Here is a 10,078-nt window from a genome sequence, read left to right as displayed (position 1 = left end):
AAGGCTAGCCATAAAGCTTCACACACTCGGGCCAGGCGTTGGTGGCACACGCCTTTAATCCCAGCACTTGGGAGGCAGAGGCAGGCGGATCTCTGTGAGTTCGAGGCCAGCCTGGTCTACAAGAGCTAGTTCCAGGACAGCCTCCAAAGCCATAGAGAAACCCTGTCTCGAAAAACCAAAAAAAAAAAAAAAAAAAAAAAAAAAAGGGGGGGAGGAAAAGAGGAGGTCTGTGTTAGAATGGGCTTGGATGCAGTGGTAAAGGAGATGGGGGACAAGGACAAGGGAGAAGGGGAATCAGACAATGGAAAAGGGGAAGGGACATTTGTCCTGGAGGGACAAAGGTCTGACTGTAGTTAGAGAGGAGACACATAGGCTGTCCAAGTCACACAGCTGCCACCTGCATTCCAAGGGCCTACTACTACTACTACTACTACTCCTCTTCTGGCCGTCCAGAGTCAGTGAGCTCCCGCCAGCTCAGGTCAGCTGTTTCTGTGGCTTTCTCCATGCTTGTCTTGACCCCTTTGTTCATATTATCATTCCTAGCTCTTTATGACTGGACTCTAGGAGCTCAGCCCAGTGCTTAGCTGTGGATCTCTGCATCTGCTTCCATCAGTTGCTGGATAAAAGTTCTATGATAATTAAAGTAGTGATCAATCTGATTAGAGGGGAAGGCCACTGATGCTTAGGGTCTTAGCTGGGATTGTCCTTGCGTATTCCTGAGAAATTCCCTAGTACCAGCTTTCTCGATAATCCCATAATGGTGCCCTCAATCAGGATATCTCTTTTCTTGCTCTCTTCTCTGTCCTTCCCCCATCTCAACCATCTCACTCCCTGCCTTATGTTCTCCTCCTCACTCTCCTTCTCCCTTCCCCTTCTTTCCTCCCTTCTCTCCCTCCACCCCAAGCTCCCAATTTTCTCAGGAGCTCTTGTCTATTTCCCTTTCCTAGGTGGATCCATGTATGTCTCTCTTAGGGTCCTCTTTGTTACCTGGCTTCTCTGGGGTCATGGACTATAAGCTGGTTGTCCTATTGCTTTACATCTAACATCCACTTATGAGGGAGTACATACCATGTTTGTCTTTCTGGGTCTATGTTACCTCACTCAGGATATTTTTTTTTCTAGTTCCATTCATTTGCCTACAAATTTCAAGATGTCATTGTTTTCTTTTAACCACTGAGTAGTACTCCATTTTCTCAGGATATTTTTTTTCTAGTTCCATTCATTTGCCTACAAATTTCAAGATGTCATTGTTTTCTTTTAACCACTGAGTAGTACTCCATTTTCTTCATCCATTCTTTAGCTGAGGGACATCTAGGTTGTTTCCAGGTTCTGGCTATTACTAATAATGCTGCTATGAACATAGTTGAGCAAATATCCCTGTGGTATGGGTGTACATCCTCTGGGTATATATGCCCAAGAGTGGTATTGCTGGGTCTTGAGATAGACTTATTCCCAATTTTTTGAGAAGCCACCATACTGATTTCCAAAGTGGCTGTACAAGCTTGCACTCCCACCAGCAATGGAAAAGTGTTCCCCCTACTCAACATCTTCTCCAGCATAAGCTGTCATCAGAGTTTTTGATCTTGGCCATTTGACAGGTACAATATGGTATCTTTGAGTCATTTTGATTTGCATTTCCCTGATGGCTCAGGATGTTGAGTAATTCCTTAATTGTCTTTTAGCCATTTCAGATTTTTCTGTTGAGAATTCTGTTTAGATATGTACCCCATTTTTTAATTGGATTATTTGGTATCTTGGTGTCTAGTTTCTTGAGTTCTTTTTATTTTGGAGATCAGCCCTCTGTCAGATGTGGGGTGAGTTAAGATCTTTTCCCATTCTGTGGGCTGCCGTTTTGTCTTGTTGACCGTGTCCTTTGCTTTACAGAAGCTTCTCAGTTTATTAATTGTTGCTCTCAGTGTCTGTGCTTCTGGTGTTATATTTAGGAGTGGTCTCCTGTGCCAATGCACTCAAGGCTACTTCCCATTTTATGAGGCTTAGTGTGGTTATGTTGAGGTCTTTGATCCATTTAGACTTGAGTTTTGTGCATGGCTATAGATATGGATCTGTCTGCATTCTTCTACATGTTGACCTCCAGCTATGCCAGCACCATTTGTTAAAGATGCTTTCTTTTTTCCATTGTATAACTTTAGTTTCTTTGTAAAATATCAAGTGTTCATAGGTGTGTGGATTAATGGGTCTTTAATTCAATTCCATTGGTCCCTGTCTGTTTTTATGTCAATACAAACTGTTTTCATTACTATAGCTCTATAATAGAGCTTGAAGTCATGGATGGTGATGCTTCCAGAAGTTCATTTTTTTTGTACAGAATTGTTTTAGCTATCTTGGGTATTTTGTTTTTCCATATGAAGTTGAGTATTGTCTTTTCAAGGTCTGTGAAGAATTGTGTTGGGATTTTGATGGGGATTGTATCGAATCTGTAGATTGCTTTTTGGTAAGATTGAAGCAAATGGCTGTTTATGGAGGTAAAGGAAGGAATCCCATGTTAGGATGAGGTGTTTAATTTCTTTCTTTTTTTTCTTTTTTGGTTTTTCAAGACAGGGTTTCTCTATACTGTTTTGGAGGCTGTCCTGGAACTCACTTTGTAGACAAGGCTGGCCTCGAACTCCCAGCGATCCACCTGCCTCTGCCTCCTGAGTGCTGGGATGAGGTGTTTAATTTCAATTGGGCATGTTAATTAGATGAACCAAAGGGAGATTCTGATTGCTGGACCTTGGTAGTCAGCCTCAGAAGGAGGAAGTGGCCAAATAAGGGACTGGAGTTTGATGACTAGTTTTAGGTATATAATCTCATGGTTTTTAGCAAGGCAGAGGGAATGGGGGAGAAGGGCAAGGCCTACCAGAGCCACATGTTTGAGTGACCTAGTGCCCCTTCAAGGGGTCACACACAGGAGCAGAAATAACACAAAGAGGGCTGCAGCCCCAAGCCCACTGGTCACAGGCTGAAAGGACAAAAAGCAGAGCTGCCAAGGTATGCAGTAAGTGACAAAGACATGCACAACAAAGTAAGTGCCCAGGGTTTATTGGGAGAGGGGGAGGGGACAGCGGAAGAGTGAAAGGCTGTGTCAGAGTGGGGACACGAGAGAGACAGGCAGACAGGACAGGTGTCGTAGAACATTAGTTTAACTGTGAAGATGTGCTACATTTGTTTTTGCCACAGAGCGTTACTTTAACTGTGGAACAGTGTGTTACTCTTGCTTATGCTGCATTTATTTATGTCTAATTAGGTAAAGATATGTCACATTTATTTGACTGCCTAAGACACTTGATTGGTCGAATAATGGGTGAATGGCCAATAGCTAGGCAGAGAAAGGATAGGCAAGGCTGGTGAGCAGAAAGAATAAGAGGAAAAATCTAGAGAGAGAGAGAGAGAGAGAGAGAGAGAGAGAGAGAGAGAGAGAGAGAGAGAGAGAGAGAGAGAGATATGAAAGGAGAGAGTGAAGAGAAAGAAAGAATGATATGCCTGGGAGGAAGCAGACAGGGAAAGCAATGAAAGGTAAGATGTACAGGAAAAGTAAAAAGCCCCGAGGCAAAAGGTAGATAAAGAGAAGCAGGTTAAGTTGAAAGAGGCAGCCAGAAATGAGACTAAGCTAGGTGGAGCATTCAAAACTAATGAGTCTCCGAGTCATGACTGGGGAGCTGGTCGGTGGCCCCAAAGAAAAAACCTGGTACAAACAGGGAAGAGGCAAGAAACAAAAAACAAAACAAAACAAAAAGACCGGAGAGGCAAGAGAGGAGTAAGAAGCAAGAGACAAGAAAGCAAACTGTGCGAACACTCTTTTTTTTGGGGGGGGGGCAGGGTTTCTCTGTGGCTTTGGAGGCTGTCCTGGAACTCGCTCTGTAGACCAGGCTGGCCTCGAACTCACAGAGATCCGCCTGCTTCTGCCTCCTGAGTGCTGGGATTAAAGGCGTGGGCCACCAATGCCCGGCTTGTGCAAACACTCTTAAGGGCTGGACATGTCCTATTGCTGATAGTGGAACCATCCCTGGCAGCAGGTGAAAATGTAACTGCTTAGGTGGCAGAGCCAGCCTGCTGCTGCAGAAACTAACACTGGTGACAGCTCACGAAGCTAGAAGCCTAGAGTTCACTGCACAGCCTGCAGGAAGCTCAACAGTTTCGAGCCTGTCCTTTCTACATGCCTCAGTTGGACTAAACCTCTTCTAGTAGCTCAGCGGGTTTGGGCTTCCTCCAGGCAGTGGGTCTGGTCTCAGTCTTCTTGGCAGCTCAGCTCTTCTGAGAGTCTTCCTTGCAGCTCCCTCAGCTTTTACTGTTTACTCTGACAGGAGGGGCCTAGTGAATCTGCTCAGTTTCAGGGACTTCCTACGCTATTTTGAGTTGTTTATGTTCTTGCTTTACCCACAAGACAACTTCCTGGTCCATTTTTGTTCAGGAGCCTTCATCAGCTGAGACATTCTATCCACCCTTTGTTTTGAGAGCAAGTCTTGCTATGCAGCTCTGGCTGGTGGACCCTGCCTGGATCCTCCTGCCTTTGCCCCATCCTTTCCTCCTGAAGGCTGAGATGGTAAGCTTGAGTTTGCACACCTCTCGAGCTGGGGAACCAATCTAGGTACTCAAGGATGCCAGGCAAGCGCTATATAGCTGTTTCTTCCTAAGGTGAATGTCTTTCTATACAGCAGCTGTTTTATTTATTTACTTACTTTTGTTTTCCAAGACAGGGTCTCTCTATGTAGTCCTGGCTGTTCAGAAACTCACTCTGTAGACCAGGCTGGCCTCAACCTCACAGAGATCCACTTGCCCCTGTCTCCCGAGTGCTGGGATTAAAGGTGTGTACCACTGTAAGTGTTTCGTCGGGATGGGTCAGGACAGGATGGAACAGGAGTGGGTCAGGTATTCTGGCACTCGGGAGTCACAGAATACTCAGTGTTACACAGCTCAGGTGGAAAGGTATCCTGGAGCTCGGGAGCCAAGGATACTGAGTGTTACACAGCTCAGGTAGAAAGGTATCCTGGAGCTCGGGAGTCACAGAATACTGAGTGTTACACAGCTCAGGTAGAAAGGTATCCTGGAGCTCGGGAGCCAAGGACCACCACAGGTAAGCTTGGCAGCTTACAGCCTTGCCTCAGAGAAAGGCTTCTCCGGTGTATCAGCTCCGCTCCGGCAGGACAGGGTCTTCCAGCTAGGGATGTTCGCCTAGTATAGCAGTTTTGCTCCGCAGGAGGTTTCTCGGCGAAGTTGCTACAGTTCAGCTCTGCTCCTGGAGAGTGAAGAGTGGAGAGCAGGGAGCCGGGAGCAGAGTGTAACAACTCTGCTCTGCCAAGGAAGGTTTCCCGGGCAAGTGTTACAGTGCTGCTGTGCTCTGCTCTGCCCAGGGTCGCCTCTGCTTGCTCTGCTCTGCCCAGGGTCGCCTCTGCTCTGTCGCCGCCACAAAAGAAGATCTTCACCCAAAGCTCATCCAAAGGGGTTTATTGGAAGACAGCTGGACCAGCCAAGTTGAACACACAGGGTTTATATAGGGATTCCTGGGGTTGGGGAAGTTTTTCCAGAGTAGGGATTGGTCCGATTTCAGTGCTGAGCTCAGATTGGCTAGAGCTCTGCTCCAGGATTGGTTACTTTTTTACACAGGAATAGGGTCAGATTTGGCTCTGGTTTCAGGGCCAAAGTGTGTTTCTTTCTCTGGTCCTTTTTAGCCTTTTGCCTCCAATTTTAGGGCCAGGGTACATTTCTTTCACTGACTCTGATTCCAGGGACAAAGTGTGTTCCTTTGGCATTGGTTTTAGGGTCAGGGTACATTTCTTTGGTTGTGGTTGCAGGGCCAAAGTGTGTTTCTTTGGCTCTGCTCAGGGTGTGTTTCTTTGACTGGTCCCTTTTCCCTACAACCACCATTGCCCTGCTATACAGCAATTATGTAAGAAAATATTATTTTCCTAGTCTTGGATCCTTAACCCAAGACTTTTTTTTCATTTGTGGCATATATTCAATATTAGTCTTCTCATTTACCATTATTTGCAAAGCCTGAATTCTTTTTTTTTTTTTTTTTTGCTTTGTTTTTTCACGACAGGGTTTCTCTGTGGCTTTGGAGGCTGTCCTGGAACTCGCTCTGTAGACCAGGCTGGCCTCAAACTCACAGAGATCTGCCTGCCGAGTGCTGGGACAAAGCCTGAATTGTTTTGAAAGACCCTGGCCCAGTCTAAACAGGCAGCTGAGGCTTATGGAAAATTCCGTTTCCCCCACAGCTGAATAGTCATTGCTATCAGAAGGGAGCTCTGCCCAAGGATACAGGCTGCTTGGTATCTGCTGCGACCAGATGGCCAGCCCAGCAAGATTGGGCAAGCACAGAGACCTATTGTTCCTCAGATAGGGCCAAGGCCGAGACTTGAGTTCCAAGCAAAACCTCAATTGCCCTCGTTCTGAGCCCCAGCCTCATTTAAATTGCCCAATCAGGGTCCTGTTACTAGGCTTCTCGCTTCTGTACTGCGCTTTTTGCTATAAAAGAACCCCTGAGTCCCCAGCTCGGGGCTCTCAGTTCCCGAGACTGAGATGCCCCGGGTACCCGTGTATTATCAATAAAGCCTCTTGCTGTTGCATCCAAGCTCGTGGTCTCGTTGTTCCTTGGGTTCGGGTCTCCCTTCCGTGAAAGTATCCCTCTTGGGGTCTTTCAGTTTATTCTGTGTTGGAAGAGACTAAAAATTCAGTCAAGGATCATCATGAGTTTTTAGTGGATAACCAGATTAACTGAGCTAAATTCCAAAGTTCATTGACAGATAGCTCTAGAAGAAAACCATTGGCAAAGGCAAAAAATATGTCTTTTGTGACATTACAGATAATTGAAGTTTAGTTAAACTACAGAGACCTCTGGTATGGAATCAGAAGTGGGAGGAGCTCTCCAAATTATAAACAATAATGCCAGGAAAAATGATTTCCCCCCAGGTGTTGTACAGTGCAGAGTCCTCTGAGCTGTACCTGCTTGCAAGAGGCTCTCACCCTTCATGGGGCTTGTTGACGGCTGCTGTCCCCTCACAAAAGGAGTGGGCTGGGGCCCTGGTCACATTTTGGCAGTTCCTCTCAGGTACTGTACACAATTGCGTGTGACTGTATCAGGGACAGGTATCTCCTGAGGTTCAAATGCAAGGAAGGATAACGGAGTGGGACTCCATCTGTGAGGGCATAGGAAAGCTGTCATCCATGTGTGGTCAAGGCTTTACACCACAGCTGCTGCAAGTAGCCCTCACTCATGCTGTGAGCAAGCCCAGTACACTCATTGGTTTGCCAGGAGGAATTCTGTGGAATCATACTTTGGCTGGCTGTTGGGACCTTGTAATGAAGTAGACAAAACATTTTGTTTTTTTTTTATTACACATTTAAGTAACTGGCTGTATATAATTTTGTTTGTTTGTGTTTTGAGATAGGGTTTCTCTGTAGCTTTGGAGCCTGTCCTGGAACTCTGTAGACAGACTAACCTTGAACTCACAGAGATCCACCTGCTTCTGCCTCCCAAGTGCTGGGTTTAAAGGTATGTGCCACCACCACCCAGCTGGGCTATATATAGTTTTAAAATTGAACATCTACAATAAACAGATTACTACTTATACTTTAGATTACTTCTTGGGGGAACGAGACAAGATCAGCCTCTGTAGTCTAGGTCAGCCTTGCCTAAAGCTCACGATCTTTCTGTTTCAGCCTACTGAGGTCGTTTTCTGTATAATGTTAATCCCTAAGATTTGAGGAGAAAGATCACCAGCCCAAATCATCATGGCAAGCCTTTTAAATTTGTATACATGGGCTACTTCTCCTGAAGGTGGGGTTCAAGAGTTCAGCACTGGATGTGAGGATGTCAAAGTTTTTATACCTTAAGAATAGGGGTTTCCAATTGGGGAATTTAGCAGGTAAAATAGGCGAGGTTACAGAAGCAGAACATAAGCATAGCAAGTTAGTCCTAAACGACCCCCTGAAAAAGATGTAATTGCAAGGTGGTGGTCCTAAGGTGGGTGTCTTAGTTAGGGTTTCTATTGCTATGAAGACACATCATGACCAGGGAAACTCTTATAAAAGAAAACTTTTAATTGGGAGGTGGCTTACCGTTTCAGAGATTTAGTCCATTCTCATCATGGCAGGACATGGTACTGGAGAAGGAGCTGAGAGCTGTATATCTTGATCCACAGGCAGCAGAAGCAACTGTGGCACTGAACCTAGCTTGATCATAGGAGTCCTCAAAGACCACCCCTATAGTGACACACTTCCTCCAACAAGCCACACCTACTCCAACAAGCCACACTTAATAGTGCCACTCCCTATGAGGGCCGTTTTCTTTCAAACCACCATTGTGGTCATAACAGGTAACCATAACAACTGTTTGAAACAAAGGTAGAGGTGCAACATGGTTATAAGCAACTTTTTGAAACAAAGACATGATTGCCATTCCTGGAACAGGCAGTATAGAACCATTCGTAGTTAAGTTACAGGCGTGGCAAAGCCTAATTCTTGAGAAAAAGAGGTTTGATCATAAATAGGAATGAACTTAATTTATCTTTACTATCAGATGGCTTTCAAGGCTCAGATGCAGGCAGAATGGCCCATCCAAAGAGTTCCTGGTTTCAAATTACTGTTCCTTTTTCTTTCTTTTTAAACCAAAAATAAGTACATATGATTTCACATGGCCTAACACGGGTTTTTATGTTCTTATCTAAAGCTAACAGAGTAGAACATATTACTTAGAAGACCTACTTTGTCAGTGTATTCGTGTGTGTGTGTGTGTGTGTGTGTGTTTGTGTGTGTGTGTGAGAGAGAGAGGAGAGAGAGAGGAAAGAGAGAGGAGAGAGAGAAAGAGAGGAGAGAGAGATAGAGAGGAGAGAGAGGAGAGAGGAGAGAGAGAGAGAGAGAGAGAGAGGAGAGAGAGAGAGAGAGAGAGAGAGAGAGAGAGAGAGAGAGAGAGAGAGAGAGAGAGAGAGAGAGAGAGAGAGAGAGAGAGAGAGAGAGAGAGAGAGAGAGAGAGAGAGAGAGAGAGAGAGAGAGAGAGAGAGAGAGAGAGAGAGAGAGAGAGAGAGAGAGAGAGAGAGAGAGAGAGAGAGAGAGAGGCTGGTGAGAGACGTTAGTGAAGATAAACTTAATCACCATTCTAAAAAGGAACCTCGCTAGTTGTTCGATCTTCTAAAAGTGAAGAAAACCTTTAGTTGAGTCATTTCCTATCCGTCATTAGCATAAATCTGTAGGCTGGGCATGGAGGCTCAGACCTTAGGGGGTGGAGACAGGATCTGGCGTTCAAGGTCATTCTAAAGTACACAGAAAGTGAGAGGCCTTCGTTACATGAAACTGTTTCAAAAACCCAAAACAACTGTTTTTGGCTCTTTGGACATTTCTTTTTGTTTGTTTTGTTTTTTAAGACAGGGTTTCTCTGTATTGTTTTGGAGGCTGTCCTGGAACTCGCTCTGTAGATCAGGCTGGCCTGGAACTCACAGAGAAACACCTGCCACTGCCTCCCGAGTGCTGGGATTAAAGGTGAGCGCCACCAACACCTGGCCCTTCTTTTGACATTTCTAAAAGCCACAGCCTGTTTGAATATCACGTTGACTAAACTTAGTGGAAACTCTACAGTTTTGTTTAGGGTCTTAGCTCCCAGGAATATGAACATTGGTAAAGGAACATGAATCCCATGTTCTGTTGTAGCTTTCTGGTAAGGAGAATGGTCATTTAATCCCACCCCTTTTCTTTACATTGGCCCCCTTATTAAAGATCAAAGGGTTAGGGTCTTGGAATAGCTCCCACAGAACGTGCTGGAATCCGGTAGCAAGGGGCCGGGGTGAGTTTATTTTAAAGGGCTTTTACACATTTATTATCGTTCTCATTTATGTGTGTGTGGGGGTGCATATGCCACAGCTTGCAAGTCGCAGTGCAAAAGTCAGCTATCTTCTTCCACCACGTGGCTCACAGGGATCGAACTCGGTTGTAGTATTTGGCCGCAAGCTCTGCCACCCTCGGAGCCACTTCAGCCGCCCTTAGGGTGGGTGCCGGAGACGATCACATGGACAAGCCGTAACCAACAGGGGGCGCTGCCACCTCCTCGTAAGGCGCCCACCCGCGGAGACGCGCACGCTCGGCCTCCCAC

This window comes from Mesocricetus auratus, unplaced genomic scaffold, assembly GCF_017639785.1.
Source record: "Mesocricetus auratus isolate SY011 unplaced genomic scaffold, BCM_Maur_2.0 Super-Scaffold_100015, whole genome shotgun sequence".
NCBI lineage: Eukaryota > Metazoa > Chordata > Mammalia > Rodentia > Cricetidae > Mesocricetus > Mesocricetus auratus.
This window is presented reverse-complemented; position numbering follows the sequence as displayed.